Source organism: Rousettus aegyptiacus, unplaced genomic scaffold (genome assembly GCF_014176215.1).
Source record: "Rousettus aegyptiacus isolate mRouAeg1 unplaced genomic scaffold, mRouAeg1.p scaffold_m13_p_8, whole genome shotgun sequence".
NCBI classification, from domain to species: domain Eukaryota; kingdom Metazoa; phylum Chordata; class Mammalia; order Chiroptera; family Pteropodidae; genus Rousettus; species Rousettus aegyptiacus.
In genome coordinates, this window is record NW_023416311.1 from 48,835,052 (window position 1) to 48,855,970 (window position 20,919).

At 34.2% G+C, this 20,919-nt stretch overlaps 1 pseudogene; it reads left to right on the plus strand.

Annotated features, from left to right (window-relative positions):
* Nucleotides 1-10,103: 10,103 nt before the first annotated feature.
* LOC118607054 lies at nt 10,104-10,222 on the plus strand (annotated as a pseudogene).
* Nucleotides 10,223-20,919: the final 10,697 nt, after the last annotated feature.

The following is a 20,919-nucleotide window of genomic DNA, read 5'->3' on the forward strand; positions in this document are numbered from 1 at the left end:
AAACCTAAGAACTAGAACCTAGTAGGTTCTTTGATGAGCTTTGCTGATTGCATGCACAGTTGTAGTAGGAAAGAATTATTGCCCATGTAGGTTGGTTAGCCACCCACAATTGCCAGGGTTCTGTTTAAAGCCCATCTTTTTACCTTATTGAGTTCTTCTCACTATATATTGGGGAGTAATTTGATGGGTTAGGCTTTCCAGGTAAAAACGTAATTGCTGGATAATTTAGTTTTGAGCAGCTCTTTTGGCCATTGAGTCTGCCTTATTATCTCTCTTTACTTCTCTACCCTTTGGGAAAGGCCTTGGCCAAAGGGTTAAGGGACCTACACTTTGAGGAGGGTACACTCCTTTAGTATGTAGATGATATATTTATTTCTTGCCCTTTTAAGGAATTATAAGAGAGGAACACCACAACCACCCTAAACCACTTGGCTGATAAAGAATACAAAGCCTCAAGGAAAAAGACTCAGATATCCCAGACCAAAGTTACTTATCTGGGGTTGATCATAACCGAAGGACAGAGAAATCTGCCTTAGGAGAAGAAGGAAGCTATCTGCAGCCTTGCTTCTCCCTGTATAAGAAGGCAACTTAGAAGGTTCTTAGGGATGTCATATTCAGATCTCTAATTTTGGATTAATAGCCAAGCCTCTCTTTGAAGGCCTAAAAGGGAAGAATAATGAATGATGTGAATAGAGCTCAGAATGTGAAAGGCTTTTGGGAAATCAAGTGACAGCTGCTTCAAGCCTCAGACTTGGGTCTCCCACATTTAACAAAGTCTTTTGATCTCTCTCTATATAAAAGACAGAGAACATCGCTCCAAGTCTTAACTCAGAAGATTGGACCTCTGACCAGGGTAATTGCTTATTTTTCTAAACAGTTAAATCAGACAGCCAAAGGTTAGCCTCCATGCTTTAGGGTGGTTCCTGGCCCTGGTTGGTAAATATGAGGTCACTCATCTTTTCTTGGACTAGTAAGGAAAAAGACTACCAAGGAGTTCTTACCAGGACCAGTGGATAGGATGTTTCTCCAATTAGAAGGTGATTGTACTTCTGGAGGGTTTTGATGGGGGAAAAGGTCTTCCTTAAACCCTCCTGGTGAAATGGGAATGGAACAAACAGGATAGCAGCAAGATGCCAGAATGAGAAAAAAGAAGAAACAAAAGACTTTTTGTCTGTTTGTTCTTACCTTTTACCTATCCTTGACATTTCTCTGTTCAGTCAGGTGTCCTTGACTCCTTTCCTTAATTGTCCTCACTGGACTGAACTAGTTTCTTTAGAAGGAGATTTTCTTCCTCCTCAGCGTGTCCCTTCTGGATGAAGTCAATTTCTTTTGGGGGTTTTCTCCTCGATGGAGGAGACTCTCACCTCCCTCCACCCATTTCCTCTGTACTGGATCAGGAACCTCAACAAATTTCCCTTTTCCCCCTTTATCTGTTTTGTCGATAGACAAAAGTAAATTTTAATCAGCTTGTGGAGCCAGTGTCACAAACGCTCACAAAGTGGCAGTGATGTGGCTGCAATTGCCTATTGATGATAGTCAGCACCATGGTTCTGACTGCTGGACAATGGACAAAACTGCTGTGGTTTCCCCTCTGTCATAGGCCCTCCTCACCCATTCCCCATGGCCAGCAGCAATGGGGGAGAGTTAGCCAGAGACAAGTTGCCGCTGCTCACTGTTTCTCCCTTGGAAGCCAGAGAAAACCCCATGGTGCAAGGAGTGGAGCATCCCAGAGAGGGGCTGAAAGCCAGTCCTCCTGTAGTTGCCAAAATTTGTTACCAACCCTGTAAGTCAGGGACTTAGATCAAGGTCTTTCTGCCCAGTGCCATTTGCATCAATAGAAGAAGAAGAGTAAGTTTGTTAAAGCAGACCAGAAACTTTATTCTTTGATCAAGGAATGGAGAAGGGTGAGCTCATGCTCTCATGGTATCTTCTCCCTGACTGGAGGGAGCCTTCTGTATATAAAGGCAGGGACATAAAATTATTGAATTATCTTAGTCATGGGTAGTTATTCTGCTTCAGTCCCTTTTGTTTACAGCTCTTTTTGCATATGATACCCCATCACCATCTTGGCCCTCTTCATTTTGTAGTAAGGAATATTCCTCAGTTCCTGTAAGCAAGCAGAGCTCTTGACCCAGTTTAGGTACTGAGAATCATTAGGGTCTTTTAGATGATAGTCCTGTGACAATTTCTTCCTCTTATTGTTTGAGTCCATTACATTAAACCAATAGCTATGAGAAGAGAAAAGATGGTCATATTTCTAAAGACAAAATCTAGAAGTGGTGTTGATCATTTCAGTCACATTCATTGACCATAATGCAGCCACAGATCCACATTGAACTGCAATGGATACTGTAAAATGAAACCTGTCAGGGCTCTAAGAAAAATAGGACAGGTTGAGTCCTAGTGATCTTTCAAAGCCTCTGCAACAGTTCCTGAGATGAGTGAGAATATAGGGAAGAACTTAAAAGAGAACTGCTGGTAAAGTAATCATATTGACTTTCAGTTCAAAGCAAAGATTACAGTTGTCATTTATACCACCTGAGGCAAGTTTGTGTAAGGAAGACTAAGAAATAAGAATAATGGATTGCACTTTTACTCTATTAAGCAATTATCCTAGGAATGATTTAAAAGTTACATAAGGGAAAATCTCAACAATTTATCATTCAAATTTGTTCTTTTCATTTGAAGTACATAATGTACAAAGATCTATTGTTAAGAGCTGGGAATATTTCTACTTATTGAATTATAAACTTATTGTACTTAGAGATAATTAGTGTGCATATGATACAATCTTCTATGCAGATTCAACAATTATTGAAGTATGAAATGATGGATTACAATCATTACTTAATTTGAAGCCAAAAATAAGTACTTCTAAACTATTGTTAAGTGTCAAGAAAAGTAATAAAATTTGTTGATAGGTCGTTGCAGTTCAGTGGCATTTAAATTTTTAATGAGGTCAGGAGGGGAAGAAGGAAAGTATCCAAATTATCTGCATAATTTTAGTATATAACCACTTGAGGAAATGTGAGATAAAGAAGAAAATGACAGGTCTATAGTAATGGACCTCCTAAAATTTCCTCCCTAAAAGATACGAAATGACTTTACAGCTGTGAAAATTCTATGAAGAACCATACCATTAGCATTACTTAAAGATAGAGAATGTTAAAACTGATAAAATAGCTGTGACTAAAATAGAAAAAAATCTTAGTCTATGGTTCTGCATACTCCCACTATACCCCCACGATACAACCATGCTTTATGGTGATCAAAGTAACACCAGGAAAATATACATGGAAAACAGAATGGATGCCAGTTAAGGAACTTAAGAAGAACCTGGAAAACATCAAGAAAGATTAAAATTATCATACATGTGAAAATAGAAAATAAGTTACTGAGGAGATAAGAAAATGGACTAAGGGAAATGGTTTAAATTAAGGATAATTTAAGGTCAGATACCATATAAAGGGCTAGGTAGACTATTTAAAGGTATAGATTTGGTTTAAATGGGTAAGCCTGATTTAAACAGACCCATTTCCACAGACATAGCTTCTGATGAAGACAAAGGAAAAAAAGAAAAAATAATCACATTTTGAAAATTGGGTGGTAAAGGAGAGAAGAAAAAGTGGAAATTTTAGTATTCTGAAAGACAAAAAGGAATTGCAAAATTATAAGACTGACAAGTACTCTACCATGAGCAAAATTTGGAAACAAAAACACTTGTCATATATTTAGACTTTGATAGACTAGCAGAAAAGGATACCATTAAATTAGAAATCTAGAAAACACTCCAGTATCAAAAAGTAGACAAATAGAAAGTCTATGGACAATTGATGTTTAAGCTGATTTTGAAAGATCTACTGATCTACTGCAGTAAATCAAGAAATAAAATTTTGTAAAAGTCAACTGGCAAAGTTTCTCCCTAAAAAATAATGAAGCAGAAGTAAAATATAATTCTATAGTCCAAACTGAATGAAATGTACTCAAACAATTATCTGAGGATATAGTCAATGTTCCCTGAATCATTGTTTCAAAAACTATGAACATAAATGTACAAGAAAACTGAAATAAGTTAAATGAGTTAATTGAACTCTGAAAAGTAATGGAAGAAGACAAAATTATATCAGAAGTAAAGAAAAAAAATTGTGAGGTGCTCAAGGGAGAATAAACAAAGATAAAAATTTACTAAGAAGTGTTGAAGAAAGGCAAAAAAATAAACCTAGATAATGTAAATGGCAGAAAGAAAGAATGAACATGCAAGAGAGAAAACAGTAGATATAGAAGACAGACAAAAAAAGGAACAATATTTATATTATTAAAGTCTGTGAATTAGAAAAACAAAACAATCAAATACCTGAAACTATAATAAATTCTTTCAGAAATCAAGAAAAATCTTGAATCTACACATTGAAAGAGCTTACCAGATACCTGGGAAAATTAACCCAGAATGATCAATGACAAAATATATCTTAGGAAAAATATTAGATTTCCAAGATAAAAATTAAATCCTCAAAGTGCCACCAGACAAAAAATTCAAATGACTTAAAACTCATAAAAATTTTTTCTAGCCTTAGATGTTTCAAAATCAACCTAAACATCAAGGAATAATCAAGCATCATTAAGGAAAAAAAAAGATAACGAAAGAAAGTGTGGACACATTTTATATCTAGCTAAGCTGTTTTCAAATATCAAGGCAGTAGGGGGAACACTGTTTTAACACACTAGAAGTTAGAGAATTCTGCACCCATTAACCCTTCTTGAGGAATCTACCAGAGGATGACCTTCATCCAACTAATTAATGACTAGGAAAATCATAGCAAATGGACTGATGGTAAATTCTTCTTTAATCCTGGTAGAGAAAGGCTTTCTAACTTTGACTCAAAATCTAGAGGCAATAAAAGAAAATACTGCTAACTTTGGTTACTTAAAATAATTGCATGGCAGAAACCACCATAGGATGGTTACCAGAAGGAAGGAGGTGGAGGGATTGGTGAAAAGGGGTGGGGGATTATAATCAATAAAATAGTGATAAATTTGCACAGTGGTAGATGATTACTAGAATTAGTGGGTGATCAATTAAAAAAAATACCATAAACAAAATCAAAAGACAACTGTAAGATCAGGAGAAAATATTCACAACCTGTAGCACATATAAAATGATCACATCCCTAAAATAAATATTCTTCTCAAAAATTGAGAGGCCAAGTACTCAAAACTTAATGTAAAATGGGAAACTATATAAACAATTCAAAAATAAAAGGTAAAAGTGGACCTAAAGTATATAATAAAATGTTTATACTCATTTATAATTAGAAATACGAAATAAGAAAACAATACCAAAATAACACTTCTTACTATCAGAATGACTATCTATCTATCTATCTATCTATCTATCTATCTATCTAATATCTACTTATCTACCTACCTACCTACCTACCTACATATCTATCAGTACATTTTGGTGGTAGTTTGTTGGGAAATAGGTATTCCCATACATTGCTAGTGATAATGAAATTAGCATAACAGTTCTATGCTATACAGATATTTTCTAATACTTAATAAAACTTCTTATACACTTACTTTTATGCAATTACCAGAAGGAGAATATCCTGAAGACGTAGCTCTAGTTATTTGAGAATATATATTCCTAAGGTTATTCAGTATAGAATTGTTTGTAATTCAGGTTGAAAAAAGTGGTTGAAAAAAGCTATGGTACATCTACATAATGGAGCACTATGTAGCTGTAAAAAAGAATGAAGGCAATATCTACGAGCTGACAATTATTTCTAGAACATACTGGTAAGTAGAAAATCAAAAACCTAAAAGTGTACCCATGTTATGTTACACTTCATATAGAGAAAAGGGGACATATGAATATACACACATGTGTGCTCACTGGTTACCTGCAGGGAACATATGGCCAAGTGGTGGTAAAAGAGAAGAATGGTAAAAGGGCAGCAGAGATGGAGAGAGTGAGGTTTTTTTACTTTAACTATTTTATAACTCTGACTCTTAGAAATATAGTAATGTTTTACATACTCTTCACTGGCCCTCCCCAAATAAACAAAACCAGGAAGCATGTGGAGGAAAGTCAAAGTGAAATTTATACACTAATAATTGAATTTAACGGTATTACATATAACAGTGTAATTGTACTGAAGAAAACAAGAGTCGAACCCATGTTGAGGGAAATTCTATGAAACAGCAGATCAGCATTCTTCAAAGGTATCAAGATCTTGAAAGACATATGTGGTTATAGAAAGGATAATATTAGAGGAAGGTAGGTGAAGGATATACAAGAATTCTGGTACTATTTTTGCAAATTTTCTATAAGTAAATTTAGTTTAAACAAATTGCTAAAACAAAAAAGAGATGGATTGAGATGTGGAATTAGAATTTCTGTTTTTCAGCAGCAGTTAGAATGAAGTATAGCTTTTGAGTTCTCTAATTAAGTAGATTTTCAATTTCATAAATAAATGATTAGTACATTTATATCATGTAAAAGACCAGATGAACTGAGTTGGTAAATGTTCAGTAATGCAAAGAAGACCTCTTATTAATTGTTCGATTATTTGTATACCATAAAATCTAATAAGATAATAAAATAGAATGGATAGTATGATTCCTTGTGAATAATTATTCATCATATATTTTATACATGGCTTGTCAGTGATAAAATATTTTCAATAATTGATAAAATGTTGGTTTAAAAGCCAGTCCTATTACAATATGAATGAAGTAATAAATATAATCACAGAAACATATTTGAATGCTATATCATGTCTCTGAGTAAAAAGAAAACATCTACAAATTTTAATAGTGTAAAGGCTCATATCCAGTCAAAATAAGATAACTTTATAAAGGAACTATGTATGTAAATCATTAAAGTTTCCGAAATACAAGATTATTTTGCCTATTTAACTTCAAAAAATTTATTTTCCTTTATTAGAACACAGATTCCCAGGGGGTATTTCAGTGTGAATGAAGGATTAGTCAACTTATTCAGTATTGCAATGGACTAAATGTGTCTCCCTAAATTTTATGTTATGAAACACTAATCCTAACGTAATTGTATATGGATGTGGGGCTTTCAGAAGGTAAATAGGCTTGAGTGTGGAACCTACATAATGGAATTAGTGCCCATATAAGAAGCAGCTTGAGAGCCAGCCAGCTCTCTTCCTGCCATGTGAGGACCGAGCAAGAAGGCCCTCTGTAAACAAGGAGGAAGGCACTCTCCAAGAACCCTGGTACCATGCTGGCACCCTCATCTCCAGCCTCCAGAATGTGAGAAATAAATGTTTGCTGTTTAACTCACTCAGTCTATAGTTATCTGTCATAGCATCTATACTAAGACAAGTTTTTATGTGGAGCACTTCAAACCACCCACACTTAAGAAAATAAAAGGTACATTCAAATGGAGATGGAGCTAGGGAAATTCTAACTAGCAAAAATAATCATAGATGTTTCAATGTTTCAAATCATTTTATACCTTAATTTTACTGAAATATAACCAATGCAGTTCAAGTTTTGTAGTTCTAAAATATATCGCTTTTCATAATTTAAGCTTCTACTAGTTCAAAAAACAAATAGAATGATCACAAACCAGTATACACCAATAGAGATTTATATGTTTTTACTATTTCCAAATTCAAATGTTTATAGGAAGAAAATGGTGGGTTTTGAATTGTTGCCCTTAATAGTTTTTAGCAAAATGAAAATGGTATGTTTTTCTTTCATGCATGCCTAAAAGCTAATAAATAATATACTGTGGGTGTATGTAGTAACAGAAAATAAGGCCACATGCTATTAATTCGGAAACATAATGATTAATGTAAAAAGGGAGCTCTATAGCCCATGAATTTTTACCTTGAGGATAATTCCAGGGCCAGAATTTTTAGAAGACACACTCAATATATTAAAATACTCAAGGATATTACTTAGCATCACCGTTTTAGCATTGAGATTCTAACTTCATAATTTTAGTCAGTCTGTGGTTTGATGATAATAGCACATCTCATCTGAGAGCTACTTTTCATTTTGCTTTTGTGGTTTGGAAGGTTCCACTTTCTAAAATCAAATATCTCTCTTTCTGCATGAAGTTTTCAATTACCATAGCTAAAATTTTCCTCCCAAATGTGTCACTGAGGTGGCTGCATCACTTAGAGACTTTTTCTTTATTCTACTGAATATGATGTCTCCTTTTCTGCACCACATGCCCTTGCTTCTGCTTAACTTCCTTCATCAAGTGCTCTTCACTCCTGCAGAGTGCTCTGCAAAGTCAAAGGCAGCTATGCAGAGAAAAAGGTTGCGTGGTGCTCTAAGAACATCATTATTTTTCTTCCCTCTTTTTAGAAACTGATTTTATCTTGGGGAGGGGAATTAAACACACAGATTTTATAGCATCATATTCACACAACCTGGAATACACACATACGATCCAGCACAATACACTTAATAAGTGATTGCCATTAGTGTATAATAGACTGCTTTTATCACTGATTCCAACTTCATATTTCACATGCTTTATTTTTCTTTACTTAAAGTAATAGGAGGTAGAGGTTGTAACGACTATTGAAATACTAAAATTCCAAACATTTATAACTAAAAGTAATATGGGCTTTTATTGTGTTTCATAATGTCAGACCAGAGATTAGCTTGATGCATTTGCAAACCACATTTCTGTAGAGTAAAATGACTTAAAAATGTAGATAGGCCATTACATTTCCTTGGCACAGTAAATCACCCGAATATTTGTAGCGAATAAGATTTATCCCCTAATTAGAATAAGATGTTAAATATCCAATAGTTTAAAAAGGACACTTGAATTACATTTTTTTAATATGAAAGGCATTATTGTTAGTTATAAAGATAATAGTCATTCGTCCTTCCACACAAAACTGAAGGCCAAATATAAGATGAAAAGAATTAAATAAAATAGACCAAAAGACCCATGATCTCAAATACATTTCCATGAACTGAAATATATTTACTGGATTAAATATTGAGCTTCTTTGCCATAAGTAATCTATTTCATATTTGTTAATCCTCCAGCTTAATTCTCAATAAGTAAATTTGTCAGGCAATTATATAAAGTTGCTTTAATTTTCTGCTTACCACAAGAACTTATCATTATATTTCTCCCACATCTAAATTTCCAGAGCTAATTCTTTTCTCATCTCATTTCTTGATAACACATTAAAATGTTTTATGATTGCTATAAATAACTAGTTTCAAATATTTAACAAATATATGCCTCTAAGTTTCTAAATAAAATAATGATTTACCTTTTAAAATTTTATTTAGTTTGATAAATTTAAGAAAAGCATGACTATGAAGACTAATAGTCAATATTTTTGTTTTTAAAAAATAATTCTGAAGTTTAAAACATGACTCAAAGCATTCATTATTCTAATTTGAAACATTCTACAAGTCCCACCCTCTACACTTACTCTGCCCATAAGTCTACATACTGAGTTACATGATTTCGCATGAAGAACTTTGGTAAAACAGCACAGAGGTGACTATAGAGGGCCTCCTCTTTCCTTTGTTTCTCCTTCTGCTCTTTCTGACGTATCATGACTGATGTGTTTTTCATTTCCGTTTACGAAAAGAACTCTTTGCTTGGCTGGACAAGTATTTTTTCAGGTGATTGAATCAGAATTCATTTTTGATACAATCATTGCCTCTTTACAAATAAAAATGTGAGTACTTTGGAATGTAAGAAATAAATTGTTAAAGTTAATATATTTTGCTTGAAGCAAAAATCTACTATTCCAAGAGCACTAAAGAGAAGTGCCATATATTTCTATGTATCTACATTAGGGTCAGTTTAGCAAATGTTTCTATGAAATACAAATGCTTTTGCTAATTCTCTATAATTGCTACTTAGCAAAGACCAAAACTCAAATTACATATTTGCTTCTACATTAAAAAATTTTTGGACAAAATTTTCTGGTAAGTTGCTAACTTAAAGGGGAAGGAAATACTGTTATCATTCCTTTAAATGAAAAATCGATATTATGTAAATTGATAGTAAAGATAGTATTAAGAATAAAGTAAAATGGAAAATGCCTTGCCAAAATGACTTTAAAAAGCCATGACCCATCTACAGCCATGCCACCCTAAACATGCCTGATCTTCTCTGATCTAGAAAGCTAAGCAGGGTTGGGTCTGGTTAGTACTTGGATGGGAGACCACCTAGGAAAACCTGGTGCTGCATGTGTTAAAAAAAAAAAAAAAAGCTATGATCCTGTGTTTCTAAAACTATTTCAATGATTTTGTCCTTAATAACAAATAAAATAGAAAAGTTTAATATGATCTGAAAGTGCAACTAGAAGGAATAAATTAAATAAAACTTGGTAGATGAATATAATGGAATATTATTCAGACATTACAATCATGTAGAAAATTACTAACAAAATAGAAAATATCGACAATATAAAAAATGTAAAAATATTTACCAAAAAATATCTACAGTATAATCTCAGTGATTTTAAAAGGAGTCTGTGTAGAAAAATATTAACAATATACATTAACATGTATGTTCTCTCATTGATAGAATAAAGAGCATTTTTATTATATTTTCTTATTTCATTTACATAACTTTTAAAATAATCTACTTGGAGTGATATTATCTTGGCACGATATCAGAAAAATACAATTAAGCAAATATAATAAAATCATTATATTGGCATTTTCCCCCCTATATCCTTTACGGAAAACATTTCCATGCATCAGTCATTCAGGCCAGTAGAATTAAATAAAGACCCCTAAGTATTTTTTTCCTAGAACAGGTAAATTTATTTATTTCAACTACGTAAGGAATTTTACAATGAGACTTCTAATTCAATCCTAATCTTTTAGGTAGTTACACAGAATAACCTGTGTTTTCAGAGTAGAAATAAAACCTAAAAGGAAAAGAGTGGTTATTTACCTTTCTCTCACTTGAGCATGACTCTAATTAATAATAATTTTCAAATTCTCTTTTCTGTTGGACCATAATTTTCCTGAGTCTACTTTTTCTCCTCTTTTCCACACTGTCACAGAAAGTTCTCCAAGGAGGATTATCTTATTGAAAGATATTTAGCCCAAATTTTTGGATCTCTTTCTATTTGATTTTTATTTTTAAAGAATGAATTACTCTTTACAAAATTAACACTTAACACTGTGAAGACAACTGAGTCCTCCCTGAAACCTCCTTGCCATACACAAAACCATCAATTCCACAGCTGGAAGACATAGGAGTCTGTTCTGAGGCATGGCACAGTACCTAGCATACTACTTAAACTAGTAAACATTGTTCAAAGAAAGAATATTTAACAGATTTTCTTGGACAAGTCACTATTTTGAGGTATGATTTCATGACTTATAAAATGAGAAAATGAGAATGCTATGGCCTAATGTTTGTTTCTCCCCAAAATTTATATATTGAAATTTTGATTTCCAAGGGTGATGATATTAGGAGGTGGGGTCTTTAGGGGGTGACTATGTCATGAGGGTGGAGTCCTCAAGAATAGATTACTTCTCTTATAAAAGGAACCCCACAGCAGCTCAAACAGACTAAGATATAGACTAAAGGAGATTGTTTTTATGTACCTTTCTAATTCTAAAAAAATCTATAATTATAACAGGAGCCTTTGTTATAGTGCCTTGGAAGAAATTATTTGCCAAACAGTAGGTCAAATTCTACTAGGCAGGTGCACTGTGAAGTGGGGCACACCCTCCTTTGAATTTTCAAAATAATTCTAAATTAATTATGACTTCTTTAATATAAAGTGTATTAACTTTAGAGGGAATAAATTTACCTAATATAGGAACTTTATTCAGAAGTATAAATTTTCATGAAATCAACGTCAATTTACTTCTGATAGATCAATAGTTTAGTAATCAATATATAGATTGATAGAATGCTTGAGAGCTTTTGTGTAGAAATCAATAAACACTTTTTGACAGTAAATTGATGTTTTTTTACCTACCAATATTCTTATAGTTAAGTATGTTGGGAGGCAATTTTCTCTAAGATTTATTTTGTTTCTACATATCGTGTGAAGAGGCTGAATTTCCAGTAACCATAGGTCCCATTCTGCTGATAAACAGTAATGACTTCCGAAAGAATCTAATGCAAGAGAATCTACTTTGGGAAGGTATGAGATGAGTCTACAAAATCCCAGCTGTAATCTAATGACATGCATTCTGTCTTCATTAAAGATCCAGCATATAAATGTGAGGTTGTATTTGAAGCTATTAACTATTTTATATCTGTGGCAAAACCATAGCTAAACATAAAACTCATTATTTTATGTAATATCCCTTAGATACAAACTCAATACAACTTCAGTAAAAGTGTGTCTTTGCTATCTGCAGATATAATATATCTCTTTTTCTTTTTTACTTTTTTTTTTTCTAATTGGTTATAGGTACCAGAAGACTAAATTAGGTTATAGTGCCAGAGGGTAACATTCATTCACTCTGGTCCTTTAATAGTAATATATGTGGAAATGTTGTATATCATAATACTCAGACATAGAGGGGAAAGTGGCCTGGGAGAGAAAGACTAGTCTAAGTCTGAATTTACCCATATCAAGCCAACTTCTTGGACTTATGGGTAACTAGAGCCTATAAAATTTCCAATTAGATTTAGCTTATCTTAAGTAGGCTTTTCATTTAACTGTAAGACTTCTTTCTAAAAGAAAGTGAAAATCATTGCCTTAGTGAAGTCCGACATATCTGGGTATTTTATCTGTTCTATATATTAGATAGAGATATTATGTCTGCTGGTTTTAGTAGAGTGGCCTTATGTAGTAGATGTACTATGAGGCACAGTGGCACAGTCTCTCTATTCACTTGAGCTGGGTGTTCCAGGTATGTGTCCCTGTGTGGATCGTGTGTGCCCTCCCATGGTAGTTGAGACTTCGTTGCTGCTTGAGCATCAGTGGGAGAAATGAACTCTCAGCCTGCTTGATTGTGAGGACTGGCTGTGACTACAGTGGAGGAACTGTTATGAGGGAGCTAACAGAACAGGATTAACTTCAGTAGGGCTCTGGCACCTGCTGAGTCTCCCTTTTGGGTGTATCGTTTGTGGAGGCTGCCAGGTGGTGCTCCAATTCTGTTCAACCTGGCCACTAAGTGTGCATGCCTTAGGGCCTCCTGGGAGGGGCTCTGCCACAAGCCAAGTCCAGGGGCTACCTCTTCCCTGCCTGGTGCCACCTGACATGAGTGTGGTCCACAGATGTCTTCCACCCACTCTGGGCTTGGAGGTACCTGAGAGAGGCTAGCTGTGAACCGATGCTGGCTGCCACTAGTACCAGGCTTGTAGCTGCTTAACAAGAGTTACAGGGCATGCTGAGGACAGATGCTACTTGTTTGGGGTTTGTGCACCTTTGAGAGATTATACCAAAGTCCACACCATGAGCCAAGACAGGCCATTTGTATGCAAAACCCATTGGAAGAGGCTTGGGTGGTCCTATAAATTTGGTAGAGCAGGGTTTCAGGGAGTTACCAGGGGAGGATGAACTGGTGTTAGCTAGGTTGCTGGAGACTCAGATATGGTACCTGACAGAGCCTGAATTCTGTGACGGGGGAGGGCTGAACAAGGAAACAGTGTCTTTGCCAGCAATTCACTCTGGCCCTCTCCCTGAAGACAGACAATTCAGTTCTTCCCCTATGTCCCTGGCAACTTTTGAATTGATTCTCCAGTTTCAAAACTCAGAGAGAATGAGTCTGGTAGTGAGTAAATCATTTGCACGCCCTTTAAGAGGAGTGCCTGGGACTCCAACCATCCTCGGTCTCATTCAACCACAATCTCCACTGGCTTTAAGAGCCAGAAGTTTGGGGGACTTCTCTTCCTAGCACCGGTGCTCTTAGCTGAGGAACTTAGTGTGGGGCTGCAAGGACACACTTCTCTGAGGGGAACCTCTGTAGCCAAGATATCTCTTCTAATTGTCAGCTGCCAAACATGGGTATGAGATCAGCTTGTTCTGTGTCTCTGACTCTTCTACCAGTCTCAAGGTGGCTTCTTCTATATATCTTTAGTTATAGGACTTCTGTTCAGCTAGACTTCAGGTGATTTTCACTGATGGTTATTTTGTAGGTTAGTTGTAATTTTGACATGGTCATGAGAGGAGGAGAGCACAGCATTTACCTACTCTGCTATCTTGAGCAGAACCGAGAATATCTTGTTGAAACAACTCTAGCATCATACAAGTATTAAGTGACTAAAAATGAAATCGGACCTTAATATGTTTGTAGAAATAGATACATACATGAGAGGAAGAAAAGTGGTGAAATATTTATAGAATTGTAGTAAAATCTAGTGATTCTACAAATTTTTATACAAACATGTTTAAAGAATCCTTTAAGGAGTGTTTCAGGGTTTTTTTTTCTAGAATCCCACCCTTAGCTTCATCCTATTCATTTTCACTGATTTGGGTAAAGATGATAAAAAAAAAATTGTTATCATATTTTCAGATAATAGAAAACTGAAAGAATAGTAAAAATGTTGAGTGATGGAAGCAGGATACCAAGAGTTCGAACAGGCTAAAAAAATTTTTGATATGCTATGTTACAGGGTAAATCTAGGTACAAGCAAATATGTAAAGTTAATGAACCTAAAGGACTGGGGCCACTAAATTACAAAAAAACACATTACTTAATTTTGTATTATACTTGTGTATTTTTAAATTAAATTTATTGGGGTGACTTGGTTAATAAAATTATATAGGTTTCAAGTGTAAAATACATCATCTGTATATTGCATTGTGTGTCTACCACCCAAAGTCAGATCTCCTCACATCACTAGACAGTTGTCTATCACCACACACCAAAATTAACTCAAAATAGATCAAAGACCTGAAAATGAGACCTGAAACAATAAATTTCACAGAAGAAAACATAGATATTAAACTCACAGACCTTGGTTTTAGAGACGATTTTATGAATTTGACCTCAAAAGCAGGGGAAGTAAAATAAAAAATAAATGAATGGGACTATAGCAAACTTAAAAGCTTGGCACAGCAAAAGAAACCATCAACAAAACAAAGAGGCAACCACCTTATTGAGAGAAGATATTTGCAAATGATGCCGCTGATCAAAGGCTAATACACAAAATATATAAAGAATTTATACAACTTGACAACAACAAAAAAATCCAATTAAAAAAATGGGTAAAGGACATGAGCTGTGTATTTATATTATAAAGAAACTAAATTATATAAGTTTCTGAAAAACTTAGATCTGCATCTATATAAGATTCTACAATGTAGTTGTTCAACTTTAAAGAGCTCATATAAGAAGAATAAGTTGAACAAAAACTTGCTAGCACTTTCTGTGAAAAGTTCCTTACGTCATGTGATGAACTTTGAAATCTGTCAGCTTGCCTGGGCTACAGTCCCCAATTAATCAGTTAAACAGTAATTTAGGTGAGGCTGGGAAGGTATTTTTAGATATGATTGAAGTCCATAAACAGGTTGATTTAAGTACGGAAATTTATCTTTGATAATTTGTGGGGGTCTGATTTAATCAATTGAATGGTATTCATTCAATCAGGGCCAAGGCTTCTCTGAGAAAAGAAGAAATTCTACCTGTAGACAGCAACTTCAGCAAGTGCCCAAGAGTTCCATATTGCCCTTCTGGAAGATCTGTTCTATAAATTTTGGACATGCCTAGCCTGTCCCTATAATCGAGTAAGACAATAACTTGCAATATATCTCTGAATGTATATCACATACTCGTTTTGTTTCACTGATTGAACCATGACTGATAAACATCTGTTGATGATTATTTTAATGTGTATTGACAATGGGATGTGGTTATCCCAAAAGTGAATACAATCGTTGGGTGCTTATGGAAGAACATCTATGAGAGCCCAAAGATGCGTGTATGTAATACTATAATAGAATTTAGCTTGTTGGGTTCCAGACTTCATTTCCCATGTTCTGGAGAGACAGGTTGAAAAACCTATAGTTATATAATCTGAAGTTGAAAACAACAGTCAGCATATGTAAAATGTTTAAATGTCTGTCAAGTAGAGGAGGAATTTGTTTGCCTCTGTACAACTACTCAAATGTTCTAAGAAAAGCCATCCCTGATCCATGCTCCAATTTCCCATTGCAGCTTAAGTCATTATGTATACTCTCATAGCTTCATGTGTCTTTTCAGATATCACGTATGAGTTTCTCATTATATACTTTTTAGTGCTACTATTTAATGTATTTATCTTTTAATATACTGTAAGCTTTATAAAAACCTAAATCATGTTGTTTTTTTTTTTAAATCACAAATACCCAGGGCCTAGCACACCACCTTGATGACATATTATACTTTTGTTAAAAGTAAATAAAGTAAGAATTTAATGTCGATAAATTAATGAATGCTTTTATCTAATCATTTTAAATTTAAGTCATATCATCATAATATTTTGTCAGCTATTGATATGTTATATATGTCATATATGGTACATATACATACATATACATACATATAAAGATTTAGTCTCTTTCAAACACATAAAATAATTTTTAATCTGATGAGAAGAAACTCTACAAACATTTTCTGTCAATTAGAGGTACCACAATCCTTATCACACTTCTTAAATACGCTCTGGTTACTTCAAATATACACATATGTATCTTATTTTATCAATGAACTATTAAAAGTCCATATCTAAGATAGAAAGATGTCATTTCATAAAGCCAAAAATGTCAAGAATTTAGGAGAACACACAAATGTTACTGACTCCATGTTTCTAAGGGTACACTGTAAGTGAACAGAAAATCGAATGTATCAGACTAGCACGTATAAGAAAAGTCATTAAATTGCCAGTCTGTAACTATGTCAGTCTAATTTTTTTCCCAGGATGTACAAAAGGTTCACATCCTCAGCAATAGTATGTAGAAAATAAAGTAGACTTTTTTCATTCTACTTAAATCTGCATGGATGGTTTGGAGTCTTCGTTCTACTCTCTGTAGCAGCAATGATGATGATAACAAGAGTACTCGCTGGTAATATTTTGAAGACATCTATAGACCTCAACACAGTTTTAGTATCAACGCACATTTCTGAGGATTTTTGAGCCACTGTTTAACAAGTGTAAATTTGTTGAGTAGCTACATTGGTGAGGTAAAATTTAGCATTGAGCATCACACCTAACATAGCAGATATTCAATATGTATTTGTGGGATGAATAAATGAAAAATAAATATATGACAACTTTATGATCTAGTTCAATGACTTTACAGATGAGAGTGATGAAAAAGATTGTCATGTGTTTAAAGTTACAGAGTTATTTGATGGCAGAACCAAATCGAAAATTCATGGTCTTGAGTTTGTCTATAAAACTGTGTTGTCTGAATGCAGTCCACAAGAGTAAAATAGTACTATAATGAATTGGATAAAAGGGTAGAATTTGCAGCCAGAGAGTCTAGATTCATATACTTGCTCCCTTACTGACAAACTTTGGATACCTGAGCAACTTTATAAAATTTTCTGTGCTTTCTTTAGTTTTTTTATGCTAGTCAGAACCTTCTTAGTGTAGTTGGTAGGATGTAATGAGTTAATATTATGAAGAGTCTGAGTAGAGTCCCCAGTACATAGTAAAAAGTCATTTAATAATATTGTAAGTTATTAAAACAATGCCCCTCTTAAGGCAAATATGATGTGCTGTGATGCTTAGCAATAAATGCTATTATTTTTTAACTACGTTCTATATACCAGGAATTTATAGATATCACTTATAATCTCACATATCTGTGTAAGACAGCTTTAATTAGAAGCGATATCAGGAGGCAGAATGTTGTAGTGGTGGAGAATGAGGGTCCTGGATTTATACTTACTGAGTCTGATTTCCTGTCCCACCAATTACCAGCTCTGTAACTGGGCAAGTTTATTTTACTTAACAACTATTTATAAGGTGTTACTATGTTCCAGGTATTGTTCTAAATACTTTACTGAGTCATTTAATCTTCATAAAAGATTATGAGAGGTAGAAATTTTATCATACCCATTTTTCAGATAAAGAAATTGAGATATTAACAAAAAACAGCATAGTGTAGTGCTTGAGCACATAGCCTCTTGAAGGTAACCACTTGGGTATAAATCCTGAGTGATGTGACTGAGATGATCTATGTAGGCTAACTCTGAAACAATTTCCTCATATACAATAAGCTGATAGTAGTACCTGCCTCAAAGAATTGTTGCTATACCTAAATTAAACAGCACTCCAAGAAACTGGAACAATTCCTGGCACATAGTTAAAGTACTCAAAATATGTTAAAGATTAACATTGTCACTATTATTATTTTAGTATTCTTATCATGGTGGGAAAACCAAGGCTCCGAAGAAGTTAGTCACTAAACTGAGGTAAAGGGAACTAATAAGGGAGTGAGCTGGAAAACAAGCTCAGTTTATCTGTCTCCAGAGACTGGGATTTTCTGATTATAACCTGTTTCTTTATGGAGGACCACTGGCCTTTCTCCATGGATGACAAACTCACAGCTAGTCAGCTTCACCTTATTAGATGTAATAGAAGTGGAATGACTCCAAGAGTTTGTAAAGCAAAGTAGATGAGTTCCAAGCATTGATAAGGGCTTTGCAACAGACATCTCCATTATGTAATTCCAGAATCACAGACTCATGTCACATAGCCCAATCTAATGTTAAGTTGGTCACATTTTTGTATAGATGCCCAATTGGCTTCACCTTTGCTGAATAGTGCTGTAATACAGATAATGACAACAAAGTACTTAGAGTAATAAAGTGAGTAACGTGATAGTTTTGGAAATAGAATATAGATATCCTTAGTCTCAGCCTAGCTGAGTTCCAATATGTCACATTGTTTTATCACTGTTTTAGAATCCATTCAAAATATTCACACAACTTTATGTTGATCATTTCCAGGTTCCATCTGCTTATTGCTTATTCTCTTGCTTTTTTTTTTTTCCACAATAGCTTATGTCTTCATGCTGACAAAAGATGATAGTGTGATACATTTTTCACTTGCACATAACTACATCTGTGACTTTTTTAAAATAAGATTTTCTGTACACTTTTTTTGTTCACCCTTCTGGGAAGTGTAGAAATAGGAAAACAAGAAATGCACCAAAAAGAATTGACACTAATAGGATGGATAGCTTTGCAAAATTTCAACAACTTCATACTTGATTTCAGAATAGAGTATTAATTATGTGATGAAGTGAAGAAAACTCAAGGAAGGTATCCCTTTAGAGAAGTTTCCCAAGGTCATCATTTTCTCAGCTGAATAAACTTCTAATGCCATCATTCAGGGAAATGAGAGAACTGTGGCCCCTGGAATCATAGTTACGATGTCTGCCCTTCTCCTATAGGACTTGCCCACTTCACCAAGTCTTTCTCTTCAACAATCATGCAATGCTATTAAACTATAAGTGAATCTCAAATTACAACTACAAATTATCCAGCTACAAGCATTCTCTCTCACAGTATTCAGTTCAGGTTGGCACATATCCACACATAATGGAAAGAGTATTGGAAGAAAATCAAAAGACATTGGCTTAAGTCCCAGTGCTAGCACTTTCTAGTTTTGTGACCTTGGGCAAGTTATTTGACCTCACTGGTTTACAGTTTCCACATTTTTAAAACAGGGGATGATGATTCCTACTATTGCTAACATGAAGATTAAACATAATATCTGTGTTTAAGCACTTTAGAAATGATCAAACTTCCATAAAAAAAAGGGTGTATGGCTTTAGTTGCTTCCCTCCTCCATTAGTTTCAAACACAATGAAAAGCACAGTTGAATTGTAAGATGTATAATGAACAAATACATGAAGGGATGATTTGGGAATGAGTCATTATTGCTGTTATAAGTTCATTAATTAAACCATACATTTAACCATCAACTATCAAGCACCTACGGTGTTATTACCATAATAACATTGAACCCAGAGAAAACAGGAGGTCCCAGAAATTAGTAAATTAACAATGTCAGCTCAGTGGGATTACTATTTATTATGAAAGAAGAATGAGCAAGGTTGTATAGTTGAAACTTTAAGTGATTTGGGCTGAGAAAAAAAAAGAAGGGAGTGAGAAATGATGAGACTAGAGAAGTAGTAAGAAATGCACCAAAAAGAGTTAACACTATTCGGATCGCTTTGCAAAATTTCAGCAACTTCATATTTGATTTTGGTAACTTAATACTTAATTTCAGAATAGAGTATTAATTATGTGGTGAAGTGAATAAAACTCAAGGAAGAGAGCCTTTTAGAGAAGTTTCCCAAGGCCATCATTGTCTCGGCTGAATAAACCTCTAATGTTATTATCATCCTGGGAAATGAGAGAACTGTGCCCCCTAGAATCATAGCTACTATGTCTGCCCTTTTCATATAGGACTTACAGTAAGTTCACTGAACTTAGAGTAAGATCCAGGATCACTTTAATAAAATGCTTTAGTTTTTATTTAATATTATATGTTGATTTTAAATATCATGCTCTTCTGAGGTTTTCAAAAATCATGGTGCTCTTGTGAGGCACTAAAATATGTTTTATTTACGCATCAGCCAAAAACCAACAAGCTTGTGTGACACAGTTTGTTGGAACACATCTTTATTATACTAACGTCTCTAAAATTTGGAATTCCTTGCTTTACATAGTGAGCACCGCATGTGGATACATATATTGGTTTCCTATTAGTCGAGTGGAAGTAAAGTTTTTGTTATTTGTTGGCCTGATTAAAAATAGATCTACATATCCAACATCTGGTATAGTGGTCACCATAATTAAGTCCCATCAGATATAGAAAATTTGCAAGTCCACACGTACAATTAAATTGCACAAAATTTCCAAGTGCTTTGTGACATGTAGGAGATACACCTTATTTTTTCTGTATTTTTTTATTAGTTTACGATTTAATCACTTAACACTATTTTTCTATTTATTTTACTAATTCTT